General features: G+C 45.3%; 1 long non-coding RNA gene across 1 annotated transcript; it reads right to left on the bottom strand.

Moving 5' to 3' along the window:
- Window positions 1-4,807: 4,807 nt before the first annotated feature.
- LOC138258392 (uncharacterized) lies at window positions 4,808-15,212 on the bottom strand. The gene is made up of 3 exons (XR_011198412.1): window positions 15,115-15,212; window positions 13,975-14,025; window positions 4,808-5,330 (listed from the first exon to the last, which is right to left on the bottom strand). It is a non-coding gene; the product is annotated as an uncharacterized lncRNA (long non-coding RNA).
- Window positions 15,213-19,433: the final 4,221 nt, after the last annotated feature.

The raw sequence follows: 19,433 nt of genomic DNA on the forward strand, positions 1-19,433 counted from the left end.
GTGGCAAGTGCTTGTTTAAATCTGTGCCGGCATGTTAATACAATATGTCAGCTGATTAGACAGCAGCAGGGTAAATAATTAAGTTTATCCACTATATGCACTTCTACTGGCCATATTATGCACACTGTCTGTTATTTACTCAGCAGTCTGGTGAAAGGCTGGGGGGTTCCCCTCTGACCATATTTAAATGTTACAGTCCTGCAGGCGGTGTACTGGAGCAGATGTCTGATGGAGGGAGCCCGTCGCTGGACCCAATGGAGATCCTACAATGGCAGTGGCAATGGAATAGAGGTAAGTCCCGCACTCACATTGAGTCTTAGCCATATGTGTCCCTTTAGACAATCCACTACACAACATTCCACATACACACTAAAATCCATTGCCATTCCAACACCACACAACACATGCATGCCGAAAACACACATAGCCATACATCACCATACATCTATGACACAACACACATACATTATTGACACTGCACCAACACACGAAAGATAACAAATATTGACACAACTATAAACTCATCTACACAAAGACACTCACACAAAAGCACAAATACACACATCATGACAACCACATAACAACACTCACCTAAATGTTGCACACAGCACACAACCCAAACATATACAACAAAATCAAACCTGCATGCAAGTGGCACAGATACAGACACAACCACATCACCAACTCCAGGTCCTGTGCCTTAACCAGCCAGTCGAATTGCACACACATATATGTAATGGCTCACATACACAACTGGAAGAGACTATCACCGGTAAATGTCCCCTTTAAATGTGAACACATGGATAGAGTCGATGGGTGTGAATGTAACATTACTGGAATGGCAGCATTCATTTGGCAATGAATACTGACATCAAAATGACAGTTGTGTATGTGTGCATTATGTGCCATGTACTAGTGTGTCCCCATCCATTTCTCACACAAATGTGCTCCCAACAGATGCATAGCACAGTAATTTAAATAAGTTACTGTACCATGTATATGACTGCAGTGTTCCCAAGCTAATATATAGTGGCCACACAACATACACAGCCAGTGCGGGTTCCCCTACCTTTCAGTTTGCGACAGGTGGGGGGGGGTTTGATGTTATGTTTTCTCTGTGGTCCAGTAGCATGAGCGATGGAAGGTCATGTCCAGTCGTGTCTAGTCAAAACAGAAGTGGAAAGTTAGGTTTGTACCCAATCTCCCCTCCACACTCCCAACTCAGATGTGGAGGTCGGACCGCCATAGTTGGCTTGGTGGTAAGGCACATACATATCTGTTTGGCTGTAAGGATGGCTGCAGTCCCACTGTCAGCCCCTTTTTCCAATGCCATCATTGAGGCAGCTGGAGATTCTTGGCGGAGTTGGCGGGACTCGAACACTCTTTCACCTATGGCCCACCAACATCCAAATCGAGTGGGTGGACCATCTCGTAGGCGGACAAGATTTCCGTCAAAAAATCTACGGCAGGACCATTGCTGCCAAGATCTAAATCAGAGCTGAAGTGTTTTTGCTATTTGAAAGACCACCAGTGATTTAGTACATAATTTCTGCTGGTTAGTTAGCCAACAGCCAAGTGAATAATAGGCCTAATAAAGAGTATTTACTATTTACATGCCTGCTGCCCAAATTATACATAATCTCGGCTATTTTTGTCAGCACCCAGGTAAAGAGTGAAGTATCCCGCGATTTGCGTGGGGGCTGATGTAGGAAGCTGGCTCTGTATATGCTATATCAAAATGAGATGCAGTGTGCACAGAGTCCAGGGGTTCCCCAAGCGGGTTGACAGAGGCAATAATAGATAATACTAATGCTCAATTTGTGGTAGTGTGGTCGAGCAGTTAGGCTTATCAGAGGGCAGTGTTAAGCATTTGTTGTACATACTCAAGCAATAGAAGAAACACACACTCATTGACTTAAATCCAGACCAATAGGATTTTATATAAAATAAAAAACCTTTTGTTACTTTTTTACTAGAACCACAAGACTCAGTTCAGAAGTAAATTCTGTTGCAGGTAAGTATTTAGCATAGACATCAATGTACCTTTGTTTCACTTTGGTCAAGTCAACAGTTTTTAAGAAAACAGAGAATATCTATTTTAAAAGTGGGCACCTCATTTTCAGAACAGTTCCTGGGGGAAGAAAAAAAAGTACAGTTTTAGAGGTAGGTACACTACTTACAGTTCCAGTCTCTGGGTTATAGGTAGTTCACCTTTGGGGGTTCAAGTCAACCCCAAACACCCACCACCAGCAACCGGGGCCGGCCGGGAGCAGAGATCAAAGTTGAGCAATTTTAACGTGGGCTCCTATTGAGACGGGGGTACTCGGAATTCGGTCTGCCAGCAGGTAAGTACCTGCGGCTCTGAGGGCAGACCAGGGGGGATTAGAGGGGCACTGGAGGAGCCCCATGTAGGCACCAATCCCATACCCTCAGCTGTACTGGGGCGGCTGAGTGCAGGGTGCAAACAGGGCGTCGGCTTTCCAATGAAAATCTATGAGGGGACCCTGGGGGTAACTCAGGTGCTGCAGGCGAGGTCCAGGGGGGTGTCTCGGGCACACCACCAGCCGGACAGGGAAGAGGGCCGTCTGTTGATCGTTGCCACACTGGGTGTCGATTTCTCCAAGGCCTGGGGGCTGTTGGTGCAGTTGGTCCTTTGGCGTTGGTTATCTTTGTCCAGGGCAGTCATGGTCAGGGAGGTCCTCGGGATTCCCTCTGCAGGCGTCGTCGTGGAGGGGTGGAGAGGTCAACCCAGGGTGGGCACTCGGTCTATGTCACCTGTGGGTCCTATCTCGTTGGTTGGGCCTCCTGGACTCGGGCCGTGGGCCGCGGGTGCAGAGTGGTTAGGACTCAAGCTTCTGGAGTGAGGTGGGAGTCCTTTAGAAGAGGTTTCTTCTTTTCTTCTTTGGACAGGGCCGCTGTCCACGGGAGTTCTTGATCCTCTGTGATGCAGGCAGTTTTCTGGAGGTTTTTGAGAGGTTGCTGGACCTGCAGAATGCATCGCTTTTCTTCTGCAGGTTCTTTGAAGCAGGAGACAGGCTGGTAGGGCTGGGGCCAAGTCAGTTGTTGTTTCCTTTTAAAATCCTTTCCTTCTCTGCTGGGGTTTCAACTAAGCAGTCTTTTTTCTTCTTGTGAGGTCGTCAGTAACCTGACTAGCTTGGTTCAGGGAGTCCTTAAATACAAGGTTTAGGGGTGTTTTTAGGGTTAGAAGGCAGTAGCTAATGGCTACAGTCCCTGAGGGTGGCTACACCCTCCTGGTGCCCACTCCCTTTGGGGAGGAGAGCACAGTCCTATCCCTATTGGCCCTGATCCTCCAAACCAAGATGGAGGATTCTGCAAGGAGGGGGTCACTTCAGCTCTGGACACCTTAGGGGTGTTCCTGGCTGAGGTAGTGACTCCTCCTTGTTTTTCATAATTATCCCTCTGGACTTGCCGCCAAAAGTGGGGCTTTGTCTGGGGCTGGGCATCTCCACTAGCTGGAGTGTCCTGGGGCATTGTAACAGGAAGCCTGAGCCTTTGAGGCTCACTGCTAGGTGTTACAGTTCCTGCAGGGGGAGGTGTGAAGCACCTCCACCCAGTGCAGGCTTTGTTTCTGGCCTCAGAGAGCACAAAGACTCTCACCACAGGCAGTCAGAAACTCATCTGCTAGTGGCAGGCTGGCACAGACCAGTCAGTCCTACAGTAGAGGACTGGGTAAAATACAGGGAGCATCTCTTAGATGTGTGCATTTTGTTAAATAAATCAAACACTGGCCTCAGTGTGGGTTTATTATTCTGAGATGTTTGATACCAAATTTCCCAGACCATATACTTAATATGGCCACACTGTACTTACACTGTCTAGGATTGGACTTAGACACTGTAGAGGCATATTGCTCATGCAGCTATACCCTCAACTGTGGTATAGTGCACCCTGCCTTAGTGCTTTAAGGCCTGCTAGAGGGGTGACTTACCTATGCCACAGGCAGTGTTTTGTGTGCATGGTACCCTGAGGGGGATGTCATGTCGACTTTGCCTTTTTCTCCTCACCAACACACACAATCTGCAATGGCAGTGTGCAGGTGTTAGGTGAGGGGTCCCTTAGGGAGGCACAACACATGCTGCAGCCCTTAGGGACCTTCCCTGGCCACAGGGCCCTTGGTACCACTGGTACCTTTTACAAGGGACTTCTCTGTGAGGTAGGGGTGTGCCAATTGCGGAAACAATGGTACATTTTTAGTGAAAGAACACTGGTGCTGGGGCCTGGTTAGCAGGGTCCCAGCACACTCTCAGTCAATCAGCATCAATATCAGGCAAAACGTATGTGGGGGGTTGGGGGTAACTGCAACAAGGGCCATTTTTATACACGCGGACAAATAATGCATAATGTTTGTTACTTAGCCATAGGGGGATTGAATACTGAAGCTTCTTTGCTGTTTCCGTCACTGTCGGCCAAACAGTCAATAATCTCTGTTCACTGGCCACAGACCAGATAAATAGTGAAGCTTTCTTGCTATTTGCAGGGTTGCCAGCCAAAACAGTACAGAACTGCGACTACTTAGACAGCAGCCCACTAAATGATGAAGTTCTTCTTCTATTTACAATGCCACTGGGCCAACAGAGAGAAATCTCTACTATTCAGACAGCGGCCGGGTAAATAGCAGAGAAAATTAGCCTGGTGGCCTGCTACATAGCAGCTAATTCCTCATTTAAAATAATGCTGGGAATGGTAAACTTCAGGAAAACAATGCGGGGTTCCTCAAAGAAACATAAGAGGTCTCTCATTAAGTACAAAATACAAATATGTCAGTACTACCATGCTCCAAGACTCATTCAATTGTAAATGAAATAAGTTTATTCACGATGCAGGAAAAGCATTACCTCAATTCTCATATGTGTGCAGGTGGTGGTCACCAGTACTGATTTATGCTGATTAGGACTTATTTTTCAGCAACAGAATTTGACCAAAAGCAGAAGCAAAGTCAAAAGACATTAAAAAATAGTAAGGAAAGGAAAAGCAGGCATGATACCCACCCAGCAAGAGTGAGATTCAGTGTCAGGAAATGTAGGGTGGTAGAAGAAAGTGGAATGAGGTGGAGTAAGGTCTAGCCAGCCTTGGAATCCAGCAACCCTGGCACTGAGCTGCCCAGGGGTGAGTCTCCAAAGAAACACTGGGCCATTGCACATCTTTACAGTTCCCAAGGTCCCCCACACTTTCTTGATTGACCGCCTTCATTTACTGTTTTCAATCTGATGCGTAGCAAAAGTCACTTGGGCAGCATCTGATGTCTTTACCAGGGCTTGATAACCTCCGCCTTTTGCATTCTTCCATGGGCAAACAACGTATAATTTCACCTGTGGATAAAACAACCTTTTTAGCTTTTGTCCTGTTTTTGCTTGTGTAGCATCATAAAGAAAGCTGAAAGAAACTGTAGCAAGAGAGTAGAGGTTATGCATTTGCACATCATGCTTGAAGAGAACTTCATCTCTTCCCAACTGATATTGCCTCCCCATGCAGCCAGATTACCTAAGGCAAGGGTTGTAGTTTAAGGTAACAAATTACTGCTTGATTGCACCTAATTTGTGTGATGCTTATTTGATGCACTTAATCAACTCTACTGCAGCTGCGACTTCTCCTTGTGGCGTTTCCCGCAACCTCTGTGGTCTAGAAGCAGTCAAAGCTGCTGAGCCAGAGAAACTTGATGAATGGCAGAAGTGGGCAATATTCAGCCACTGCAGCCAGCATTGAACCCCATTACTACATCTCATGTCTTCTTAAACATTCCAATGGCCCTATTAGACATTGGGGCTCACTTAGACCCTGGTGGATTGCCCGCACGCTATCCAGTTCAGTGGAGGCTATGGCCTTTATTTCAATGAAGAATGACCACCTCCAAATGAAGAGATCCCTGCTAGGTTGGCAATGATATCTGAGGCTGTAACAGTTCTGCTGAAAGCACTGACCTTTGCTAATTTGCTGAGTGGGTGCCATGATTGATGATCTCTCATTGCAAAGTGTTTTGTGGCTGATGTACAAAGCCATTTTGCATCACAAAGCCTGTGATTCACAAAAGCATAGTATTTGTGACTGAAATGGCTAGTTGTTATTTACTAAACTTATTTTGTGATTTGGCACCAGGTTAGAAACTTATAAATAATCAGGGCATGATTAGGGCTTCCTTTCCAAATAGCGATTCTTTGCAAAACACTGCAAAACCTACTCACCAAACAAGTCTGAAACATCTCTCTCGAGATGCCCTGTCAGCGGCCATGTCTAGTACCACCCAGCTCTCCTTGTATTACTAACAATGAAGACACTACTGTAGTTCAATTCCGTCACAAAAGTGGAAAAGTTTTGGACTGCTCTGCATCAGTGCTTAATTTGTAAATAAAAACGTGCCGGTGCCCAAAGCTATCCTCTGAAACACGCGGCAGCAGCAATTAAATGTATGAGCACGGAATAATGAGGAAGTGTCATCCTTGGGGCCTCTCTAATTCATTTACAGCCAGTCCCTGTCCCTTCAGCTCACTCTTGCAGCTTTTTGCTTTCTCCTTCTGTGAAGCTTTATCATCTTTCTTATCCTCAGTTTTTCCCATGTGTATTTTGCTCACTGTCAATGCCTGCTGCAGAAAAATAAGTGCTGGCCCCCAAAAATAAGTGCTGGTGCCCCGCACGGCAAAAACCACAGACTCAAATTAAGCACTGCTGTGCACCAGTGAAAAACAAATTACTTCATTTGATTAATAGGATCAGTAACCTGGGGTTAATACCTGACTTACTGACCTTAACAATAACCTGCTAGAACGAAGCTGGCACAAAACACAGGATGACTGAAAAATCAGCATTTAACACACATTATAGATTTAAACAAAATACCAATTTAAGGAATTATTTAAAATACAATAGAAACATGTAGTACTGAAGAACGAGCAGACTTCAAGGGTCACTCAAACACAAGTCCTACCTATTGTCTACTAGGGATTTAGCATCAGTCAGGAAGATATCAGTGCAGATACCTACTTTTATCCAGGACTAATGTCATTCACACCACTTCTCCTGGAAGGCAGGGTATTAAAATTAAATTGGCTTCCTGGGAAAAATGTGGCTACTAGAGTTGCATAAATAATATTGCAAGGATTCCAGAGAAATAGGGCCAGATGTACGCAGGGACGGGTGTGTGATTACCAAAGAGTGATTTTTGCAATTCTCTATTTGGTAACCGCAAACACCCATCTACGAAAGTTTGCTTAACACTTTCTGTGATTCCCAGTGGGTTGCATAGAGACCTACCTCATCAATATTCATGAGGTAGGTCTCACTTTGAGACCCATTGGGAATTGCAAAAGTCACAGGGATGTGAATGCATGTAAATGTCTGTGAATGCTTTTCAATAAAGCAATTTTTTTAATGCAGCATGTTTTCCTTGGAGGAAAACGGGTTGTGTTTCAAAAAGAAAAATAAAAAGTTTTCTTTTTGTTTTTTAAGGGTCTGCAGGGGCCTTGGGATCACTGCCTGCTCTTAAAAATGTTTTTACAAACATTCTCAAAGGGGAAGAGGTCCCTTGGGGACCCTTTCCATTGATGAATGGGTTGCCACCTAATTGAAGTAGGTAATAAAATGGGAATGCTTTGCAACCACATTTGGGTTGCAAACGTTTCACACATACCACTGCGATTTGATATTAGGAAGGGACGCCCTAAACACACCCCTTTCTAATACTGACTTACAACCCCAATTTGCAATTCCGTAATAAGTTACCAAATCGCAAATATGGCTTTATACATTAAAAAATACTTTTTTGCGGTCGCAAACAGTCTGATTCTGCGGATCGGGTTGTTTGTGACCTCAAAAAAGCTTTGTGCATCTGGCCCTTATAGTCTTCTTGACTAATCAAAGAGAACAAAGCAGTAATGGCAGAGTGTTCCCCATCCCACTGTTAAAAAAAACCTACATCTCTGTTGCCCAGCCAATATTTAGTCTACACCCATCCAATCCAAAATGTCTTCCTAAGATTCAGGTACCACAACTAGAAGAAAAGTTTCAGAATTAGGTGGAAATATTATCTTATTGCTGATGACCTATTAGGTTTCTGAGTAGGTCAGTGTGAATTTAAATTATGCCAGCGTAGATTTGAGAATTTCGAGTAACACTTCTTATGAAAAATTCCCAAAATTACTCTGGTACACCACTTTGTAGAATTTTTCATCATTCTCTGTAAGAATTTACAGTTCTCAATTAGTTGTACAAATTCACAGCAAATGCATGGGAACAAGAGAATGGAAGCTGCTATGTTAGCCGTGTTTTTGTTAAAATGGATCCTCGTGGCAAGAATTGATGCAAGGATGCATTTTGCGCTAAAATATAGCTTCGCATTTCACATATTTATGCATAATTGTGTGTAATTTCTCTTAATTGTGTGTAATTAGATGTAAGCAAACTGAGCACATTTTGCACACTCCTATTTCCGAGCTTCTTGAAGTCCTAAATCTCTATTCATGTACATAAGGGACAGAGGACCGAGGGTGCCCGCTAGCATGGGCTTTTCTAGTGCTGTTGACTACCTTCACGGCAGAGGATCATGAGGTACACCAGCATATTGTGAAAGACTGGTTTAATACCTCTGCAAAAATATGGAAGTGACTCATATCCTTCCTCAAATATTAAGGGCAACTGATCTAGGTAAGGCAATACATTTCCAAACAGACCACACTAGATTATGATGTCCTACAGGGTTATACGCCTTTGCCTCTTGGTCCTGTCTAGATTACGTTTGGAGTGGTTATACCTACACTGGCGACACCCAGTTGCTAGTTGATCTAACTAACAGTTCTAGTAAAACAACTATATAGCTGACAGCGTCTTGGCAACAAGACACTGGATGAGGCTAAGCAAGGTCTGACTGAACAATGATAAAATTAAGATTCTGGTTCTAGATAACACTTTGCCAAGTGCTGGTTCTCTCCAATCAGCCAATCACCAGCTATGCTATGGGGCTGATAATTGGGTGTGCCCTTTAATTCTCAGTGATCTCTTGACTCATTGATCCACCCCTCCTGTAAAATTGTCCAACCTCCACTTATATGGCCTGTTAAAAATGTATCCTCTGATGACAATAGAGAATCTTAAACTACTAATTCATGTAGCAGCAATGTCCAGACTTTGATGCTGTACAGCCATATGTTTAAATCTCCTGAAAAAAGAATACTTCAGTTGGTGCAAACAAGGTGTAGGAAAGTGCCCTCTTTCCTGGCATGGTTACCCCCATTTTCTGTTGTCAGTGTGTTTGACTGTGTCTACTGGGATCCTCCTAACCAGAACCCCAGTAGTTATGATCTCTCCTGTAAATTTATGCTAACTGTATCTCATGTAAGTTCCTAGTATATGTTACCTAGGCACTCAGGGCATTGTGGTACCAGGGGATCACTATGGGATGCAGTAGTTATTCTGTCACCCATAGGGAGCCCATGCAAAGGGTTTTGCAGGCCTGCCATTGTAGTCTGCGTGAAATGGGTGCACATACCCGTTTTCACTGCAGGTCACTGTAAGTCACCCCTATGGGAGGCCCTCTCTGCCCAGAGGGCAGGGTGCAGGTACCTGTGTGTGAATGCACCCTTGCACTAGCAGAGGTGCCCCCACAAACTCCAGATCAATTTTCCTGGTCTTTGTGAGTGTGGGGACGCCATTTTACGCGTGTACTGGACATAGGTCACTACCTATATCCAGCTACAGAATGGTAACTCCGAAACAGGGCATGTTTGGTATCAAACATGTCGGAATCATACCCCAATACTGTTGCAAGTATTGGATGCATGATTCCATGCACTCTGGAGGGTCCTTAGAGGACCCCCAGCAATGCTACCGCCAGTCTTACAGGGTTTTCTGGGCAGCCCAAGCTGCTGCCACCCCTAAGACAAGTTTCTACCCTCCTGCTGCTTGATGTGATCAAGCCCAGGAAGGCAGAACAAAGAATGTCCTTTGGCAGAGGGAGGTAGCACCCACTTCCTTTGGAAATAGGTGTGACTGGCTTGGGAGGGGTAGCCCCCCCGAAGCCACTGGTGTTCTTTGAAGGGCACATTTGGTGCCCTCCATGCATAAAACAGTCCGCACCAGTTTAGGGACCCCCAGTCCGTGCTTTGGCACAAAACTGGACAATGGAAAGGGGAGTGACCATTCCCCGGTCCATCACCACCCCAGGGGTGGTGCTCAGAGATCCTCCTGAGGGTCTCTGGGTTCTGCCATCTTGTTTCCAAGGTTGGCAGGGAACTCTGGGAGCATCTGAGTGGCCAGCCAATGCAGGTGACGTTAGACCCCCCTCCTGATAGGTGACCAATCCCTCTTTCAGGGCTATTTAGGGTCTCTCTCTTGGGTGGGTCCTCAGATTCAACTTGCAAGACTCCAGCAGGATTCCTCTGCAACCCCCATTTTGACTTCTGGCCACTGGAACTGCGACTGGATCACCCAGGAACCAACAACGCTGCATTCCACGAAGAAATATCTTCTGCTACTTTGTTTCCACGGCTCCTGCCAGCTTTGCAACATTTCCCCAGCTGTGCATCCCCAGAAGACAGCAACTCTTCAGCCTACAAAAGAAAAAGAAGGAATCTCCCTTGGAGTGAAGGAGTCACTCCTCTGCATCCGCAGGCACCTGCTGCAATGACGACCGGCCGCTTGGATCTCCTCTCACCCTGAACTGCAGGGATCCTACATCACGGTTGGTAGTCCAGAGTAGTCCTCTTGGTCTTCTCTGCCAGCTGTCCACCTTTGGTGGATGTAAGCCTTTGCCTTACCACGCAGGACAGTACCCCCGTGCACTGCGTCTCTTGTAGCTGCCAAGGCTTGTTTGCACCCTCTCCAATGGATCTTCAGGCATCGTGTAGCTCAAGCCCCTAGCACTCCTTCCCACAATGCACAGCCCTCTGTGTGGTTCTCCTGCGGCGTGAGATCCCTTTCTGTAGTGCTGCATGGGCTCCTTCTGCGACTCCTGTGTCCCCGTCCTGTGGGACTCCTGTCTATGCTGCCTCTGCTCTTGTGGACTCTCTGCGATGCTGAGGGTCCCCTGTGACTCTCTCTCCTGGAGTGAGTCCTCCTGGGCCTTGTGGGTCCTCGGCAGCTCCACTTTTCCACTAACCGCAAACTTGCCTTTGCAAAGACTTCTTGGTGGAATTCCTGCACCGACACCTGTGTGCAATCTTCACTGCAGTGTGGGACATCTTCTGCATCCATCAGGAGCTCTTCTCTGGCTCCAGGGCTGCAGTGCTTACCTGTCCTTCCTGACTGTTGACCAACTCCTGCAAGTACGGCTGGGTGGGTAGTAGCTCCTACTCCTCCTGGACTCCACTGACACTTTTGGACTTGGTCCCCTCTCTCCACAGGTCTTCTTCACCAGGAATCCACTGCTGCTTTCTTGAAGTCATGTTTGGGTGTCTTCTTTTCTTCCTTGTCCCCCTCTTGGTTGCTTTGGGGAAATCCAGTGATTTACTCCTGCTTTCCTGGTCGCTGGGGGTACTGTGTTACTTACCTCTGGGGTTTTCTAGTACTTCCAGTTCCCCTCTACACATTCCACTTACCTAGGTGGGGGTCCTGTGTTCGCATTTCATTTTTTTAGGATATGGTTTGGGCTCCCCCTAGGGTCACTATTGGTTATTGCTATTTGCACTGTTTTCTAGCCCTTCTATGCCTATTACTGTTTACTAGTGTATATATTTAGTGTATTACTTACCTCCTATTGGAGGGTTGCCCTTCTAGTATTTTGTGGTATTGTATTCCAAAAATAAAGTACCTGTATTTTTGTACAACTGAGTGTTTTCGTTCATGTGTGTAAGTGCTGTATAACTACAGTGGTATTACATGAGCTTTGCATGTCTCCTAGATGAGCCTTGGTCGCTCATCTACAGCTACCTCTAGAGAGCCTGGCTTCTAGACGTTGCCAACACTTCACAAAGAGGGGATACCTGGACCTGGTATAAGGTGTAAGTACCTTGGGTACCCGCCACACACTAGGCCAGCTTCCTACACATGGCCTTGAAAATTATTTTTAATTTGAGTAAAAATTATTGTGTCTTCCATGAGAAATCATATTAAATGCAACAAAGGGGCCTCTGCCTAATTTAATAACGTACCAATGTAAAAACCCTAAGTCACCTGTCATACCTCTTTCATCTTTAGCAATCATTAGACTGTAGAGCTATTTTGTGACCAGCAAACAGTGCTGAAAAGAGCAAATGGTTACTGGTGGGGGCCAAAGGCACCCAGGGCCTCATTTACAAGCCCTTTGTGCTGCATCATCTTTTACACATTTTGCAATACACTGCTCCATATTTACAAAATAGCGCATTGGGCCCAATGTGCCCGTTTGTAAAGCCTTGTGTCACATTATACCTGCACCAGGTGTAATGCATACAGGGTAGGAGTTCCCATGGGAAAAGCCACGCAGAACTGACGAGGTGAAATTTACAACATTTCACTGCGCCATTCTGCAACTTCACTGCATCAAAATTTTACCGCCTGCTCAGAGCAGGTGTAAAATTGACACAGGCTTTTTCCGAAGGGAGACTCCTCACATTGCTGGAGTTGCGTCAGTTTAACAGCGCTACTCCAGCGATGCATGAGCTTAGTGCCAACAGATGCGTCAGTGAAAACGTGTGCCATGGAGCTCTGTATCGTAAGTACAGCGCATCCATGGCAAAGTTAATGGATTTGCGGGAAGTGCATGAAATCTGCTGCATGCATGGTGATGCGTCAGAGTCTTGAAAATGAGGTCCTCAGTTTTAGGGGCTGACATTTATTTTTCTCCATCAGAAGTTTACTGAGACAAGAGAGGGAAAAAAACAAAAAGCAGAAATGGGCACAAAGGGGGAAAGCAATAATCTGCAGGAGTAAGCAGAAAGGGCAGCAAGTGTCTGATTATGAATTAAAAGGCATAGGTGGAATTAAAACTGTGTAGGCTTAGTATTCGGTGAGCCAACATTTAATTACTGAGCAGAATTTTGGACACCAGCACTTTCTTTTACACATCAAGGCCCATATTTATACTTTTTTAGCGCCGCATTTGCGCCGCTTTTTGACGCAAAAGCGGCGCAAACTTACAAAATACAAATGTATTTTGTAAGTTTGCGCCACTTTTGCGTAAAAAAATTACTGAAATGCGGCGCTAAAAAAGTATAAATATGGGCCTAAGTACTGCGAACAAATAAATGCCTATCATCAAATAATCAAATAGACTTGATTCAGATTTAATGAAGCCTGACGGGTAGAACACTGAAAGGCTCTCATCCCAAGTTTGTTGTAATATCCTAATTCTTTTGTAAACATTCGCTTCATGCGGATTTGGAACTGTAAGATGTCCAGGAAATCTGCACCTCTGAAATTTTAGCCCTGACACACTTCACTAGTGAAAACCTGGCAGAACATATTCAGGAAGGTGCTCAAGGAGAAGTCATAATTATTTGAGAATGTTCCCCTGAAGAAATGCTGAGCTCCACTGGATTAATATTTCCCAGATGTGAGGCTGGGGAGGGAGCAGTTCACAGTTGGTAAACCGAGGTAACCAATTTAGAGTTGTCAGAGAAAAGCCTCTTATACATAAGGTGTTAGAAAGTAATATTAGAAACATGTTCTTAACCTACAATCATAAATATCACCAAGGACATTGTTCTGCATTTTTCCCATTTACTTTCACTGTACTCAATGTATTTTTTGTAATTTGGCAAACTCTCTTCGGTTGTGGCTGTTTTGATGATGCTTAGCTTCTCTTAGTTAGTAAGCAGCAGCTGGGATGTTGTTATTTTATCTGATTATATTTGACATGTTGTAATATGTGGTACACCTAGAAGCTACTTTCATGACATTGTGCACTGCAAATAATAAATAGGGGGGAAAAAATCACCTTTCTTCGTGCCAGGCCAGTTCAGCAGTGCCTAGGTAACATGGGAAATTGGGTAGTCCTTGTTATATCTAAAACCCCAGGGACTTTGTGTAAGAAAGTGCTCAGAGACGTACCTCCATTGTGAACTGTGAGATTCAGGGATAGCAAGATGAAAGCTCCAAGATCTGTTGAAAGAAGGTGATGTAAGGTTGTAAACTGATAAAAGGGGCACACTATTAACAGAGTAATAGATCATCCAGCCAGGACCTTAAACTTAAAAATAAATATGTGCTTTATTTAAGAGTGTCTAGTTTATGAAGCAATTACCATATCCCCCACCCCATCTGCATGCCATCACATACACCCACCCTCCCCCTCACCCCCTCACTCCAACACCTCACATATGCCCCACTAGCACAACCCAGCCATCCCAATACCAAGTCCTGCATGCAACACCAAAGCATGGACACCCATTGCCAAAGCATGTCCAGTACAGACACCCACACAGACCCCAAAACACTAATCACACAATGGCAAACACAACAAGGCAAGCACAGGAGTGGAGGGTAACTCACCAAATGCACAAGATGGCACACACAGATACTAAAACTATGCATTTACACCCCAACAGGACCCATACCCAACGTCACCGGACAGGAGGTGCCAGACATATCCAGTCCCCCCACAGAAGAGGCCCACAGTGATGACAGCAGCTCTGCACGCCTGGATCAAGATGACCAGCCCGGCCCATCAGGGACCTCTGGACAGTCGGTTCCCCTGCCACAGTCACAAGCCACCACAGACCCTCCCCCCTCAGGAAACACCACCACAGCACCCACCCAGCGGGCCCATGCCACTTTCCCCAGGACACATCAATGAGCAGTGTGTCCACCACTACAGAGACCCCAGGCAAACCCACAAACCCAAGACAATCAGGGACTTGGGATCAGTGGCAGTGGGCACACGGTTCAGGGGACAGAGGCACAGGATAAGAGGGAAGCTGGGAGGACTGCTGTGCGACAGGGGGAGTACAGGCCCAGGGAACCCACTCTCCACAAGGCACTCTCCAACATCATGGGAGCATATCACCATTCCCAGAAGACCATGGGCACGGTACTGGCCAAGTTTCAGGAGACCCAGTGGCTGCAGGAGGAACAGTACCTAGGGATCAGGGAGGACTTGAAGTCCATCAACATCACCCTGGTCACCATTGCAAGGTGTCACAGTGTCCTTTTCTCTGGATCTGCATGCCGCCGAACAACAGGCCAACCTACCGGCATCACCAACGCAGAAAGCTATCATAGCACAGAGTTCTGGTGAAGCCAGTCGATGGGGAAGGGAATTAGGGTAGGGAACAGCAGGGAGAGAGATCTGAAAAGGAAAAATGGTTAAGCATGTATGTATATATTTGTTCATAACAGCATTAACATTCAATTATACATTAGACAAAGGCATCTCCGTGAATGCAAGTGTTGAGACCCTTATGGAATAGACAAAGGCGTCTCCGTGAATGCAAGTGTTGAGACCCTTATGGAAAAGACAAAAGCGTCTTCGTGTGTGCAAGAGTTGAGACCCTTATTGAATAGACAAAGGCGTCTCCATGTGTGCAAGAGTTGAGACCCTTATGGAATAGACAAAGGCGTCTCCGTGGATGCAAGTGTTGAGACCCTTATGGAATAGACAAAGGCGTCTCCGTGAATGCAAAGGTTAAGACCCTTATGGAATAGACAAAGGCATCTCCATGTGTGCAAGAGTTGACACCCTTGTGGAATAGACAAAGGCGCCTCCGTGGATGCAAGAGTTGAGACCCTTATGTAATAGGCAAAGGTGTCTCCGTGAATGCAAGTGTTGAGACCCTTATGGAATAGACAAAGGCAACTCAGTGGATGCAAAAGTTGAGACCCTTATGGAATAGACAAAGGCGTCTCTGTGGATGCAAGTGTTGAGACCCTTATGGAATAAACAAAGGCGTCTCCGTGGATGCAAGAGTTGAGACCCTTATGGAATAGACAAAGGCGTCTCCGTGGGTGCAAGTGTTGAGACCCTTATGGAATAAACAAAGGAGTCTCCGTGGATGCAAGTGTTGATAGAATCATGGTACTTCAGGATGTCATGAGGATTAAACAAAACTGGGCGTGGCCCTTCTCTGAATCATGGAACAAGAACAATTAGTAAAATCATGATACTTCAGGACGTCATGAGCATTAAACAAAACTGGGCGTGGCCTGTCTCTGAATCATAGAACTTGAACACTTAGCAAAATCATGATACTTCAGGATGTCATGAGCATTAAAAAGAACTTCGCGCTGCCCTTCTCTGAATCATGGAACAAGAACAATTAGTAAAATCATGATACTTCAGGATTTCATGAGCATTAAACAAAACTGGGCGTGGCCCTTCTCTGAATCATGGAACAAGAACGAACTGAGACCTCTGAACCTTGAGAAGGAAAAAGCTTGGACCATGGACATACTCTGAACATCAATCATGCAACTACTATGCATTCATAAACATAAAACGTTTGGTCTCAGTCTTAAAATTTGCAAAGACTTAAATATGTATCTCACATATCATCAAAGACTTAATATGTCTCTCACATATTATGCTTCCAAAAACAATGAAACTATGATTTGCTTATCTTTGAAATGTTTTCACATTTGCCACCTAGGCCAGAAAGTTTTACTCATGTAAACTGAAGCGCCTTGATTATTGGACCAATGGCGCTTTACTCCTGTGAACTGAAGCGCTTTGAATGTTGTGCCAAGGGCGCTATACCCCTGTGAACTGAGGCACTTTGAATGGTGGGCAAAGGGCACTTTACTTCCAGTGAACTGAAGCGCTTTGAATGTCGTGCCAAGTGCGCTTTACTCCTGTGAACTGAAGCGCTTTGAATAGCATGCCAAGTACGCTTTACTCCTGTGAACTGAAGCGCTTTGAATACCATGACAAGTGCCCTTTACTCCTGTGAACTGAAGCGCTTTAAATGTCGTGCCAAGAGCGCTTTACTCCTGTGAACTGAAGTGCTTTGAGTGCTGAGCCAAGGGAGCCTTACTCCTGTGAACTGAAGCGCTTTGATTGCTGTGCCAAGGGCACTTTACTCCTGTGAACTGAAGCGTTTTGAATTTCGTGCCAAGTGTGCTTTACTCCTGTGAACTGAAGCGCTTTAAATGTCGTGCCAAGTGCGCTTTACTCCTGTGAACTGAAGCGCTTTAAATGTCGTGCCCAAGGCGCTTTACCAGTGTGGCCTGAAACGCTTTGCACGTTGTGCTAAGGGGCGCTTTACCTTTTGGAATTAACGACTTCCTTCAAACTTGGATTCAGCAAGGCCTTACCACTACGAGTACGACCTACTCGTTTTTTAATGCACCATGGAAACAAGGTTACTTCGGTTGGATGACACTCTGCCATTCAGGAACTCTGCTCTTCTCCAGAGAAATCCCCAAGAGGTCTGGCTGCATCGAAGTCTTCAAAATAGTGAGCAATGTGCTTGGGTGTGGCTGGGCTTTATAGGCCTGCCACACCCAAGATGGCTGTTGCCTCTAAAAACATGGGAATTGTAGTCCCTTCATGGAATAGCACTGATAAGTGCATCTTGTCCACCAATGACCTGAACCTGTAGCTCTATGAGCTTTGCCACAGGGCAGACGACGTTGATGGCCACCGTTGGAACCAGAGGGGATGACAAGTGGTGCGCAGAAAGCGCCGCAGAGCCGCGCAGCGGAGTTTCAGGTGGGACCTGGACCACGCATGGTTCTATTCCTGACATTACACCCCTCTCCCAAGTGCGGTCCAGGGCCCGGTTTACCAGGATGGAGGAGGTGAAATTGTCGCACCAAACGTGGTGCATGGACATTTTTCTCAGGTTCCCATGAGTTGTTTTCCGGACCGTATTCCTTCCAGGACACTAAATACCAAAGGGAAGATCTACGATACCCGGAGTTTAGGATAGATCGTACCTCATACTCCTAATCACCACGGCCTGATGGAGGAGCAGTATCGGAAGTGAAGTGAAACACTTGATGAATTTTTAAGGACGATGGCAACTTTAGTTTGTATGTTACAGGGTTTACCTGTCGAAGCACTTCATAGGCCCTTAAGAATTTTGGATGGAACATATTTTCACTCTTGACCACAACTTCTGGTGTGGTTTGGGCAGAAGCAGGCAGCCTGACAGGTAAAATGTGGGGACAGCGTCCACATGAGCCATAGAAAGGAGTTGAGTCTATAGAAGAATGGTGGGAGTTGTTGTGAGCCAGCTCTGCTACAGCTTGAATCTTTTTTGTTAGTCATTAGCACGCCATTAGCTTTGGGCTCGAAAAACAACAGAGGAGCTGGAAGTGATCTTGATGATCTATTTAGTTTGTTGACTAAAGCATTGATTGAGATATTCTCATAAAACTTGGTTCTTTTTCTCATAGAAGACATCAGAATATACTGAATACTATTTTGGCAGGCTGTGGCAACAGAATGTTGGGGATTTTCCTTTTTGTCTTCTCTTTGTAGAAGACATTTATCTAGGCAAGAAGATGAAGAAGGGTGTAAAACCTGGTTGCGCCAGTCTATAATTGGATTGTGTAACACTAACCTCAGCATTCCTGTCACCTTTGCAAATTATTTGTATTCGTGAGGTTTGCATAGTTACGGGGCCTCCTGCCAATTCACTACCATCAACTGCATGAACAATTTCATGGACCTTTTTCTTTATACTGGGTATCTGTGAATTTAGTGCTGTTTGTTGATCCCCCAAATTTGTGATTGTTTCTGACTCCATTAAAACCTGTACAGTTTGTTCTATGATTTGAAAATATTTGGTATGGTGAGTTGTGCAAGAACAGACTGAAGGGAGTGTCAATTTGCCCAAGAGATCCCCTTTGTGTTTTCTTGGTCTCTTTAGTGTTTCCTCAACGTACTCCTAGTAACTCTTTGTTTTCACTAAAGGAACTGTCCAAATAGTGGAATCACTAGTCCAGTATGATAAGAAGAATACAATTCTAGATTATGGGTCTGGAAAAGCACAGGGACAACAAGGAAAATGCAATTCCACCTGTGTGGAGAAACACTGAACCTTCTCAATCAAATTGTCCAAAAAATAATAATTTGAGTCAGTTAGATCACTTTGCACTTGATTAATTACCTGTATGTGGGTATTTCTGAGGTGGCCATCTTGATCAGCTGACATACAGACCGAGAGGAAAATATAAACTTGTGGGCTCACTATTCTGTGACAGTATCCTTTCCTCGGGATCTGCACGCCGCCGAACAACAGGCCCACCTTCCGGCGTCACCAACTCAGAAAGCTATTATAGCACAGAGTTATGGTGAAGCCAGTCGGGGTGAAGGGAATTAGGGTAGGGAACAGCAGGGAAAGAGATCTGAAAAGGAAATATGGTTAAGCATGTATGTATATACTTGTTCAGAACAGCATTAACATTCAATTATACATTTAGACAAAGGCGTCTCAGTGAATGCAAGTGTTGAGACCCTTATGGAATAAACAAAGGCGTCTTAGTGGATGCAAGTGTTGAGACCCTTATGGAACAGACAAAAGCGTCTCGCTGGATGCACAAGTTGAGACCCTTATGAAATAGACAAA

Source organism: Pleurodeles waltl, chromosome 2_1 (assembly GCF_031143425.1).
Source record: "Pleurodeles waltl isolate 20211129_DDA chromosome 2_1, aPleWal1.hap1.20221129, whole genome shotgun sequence".
Taxonomy (NCBI): domain Eukaryota; kingdom Metazoa; phylum Chordata; class Amphibia; order Caudata; family Salamandridae; genus Pleurodeles; species Pleurodeles waltl.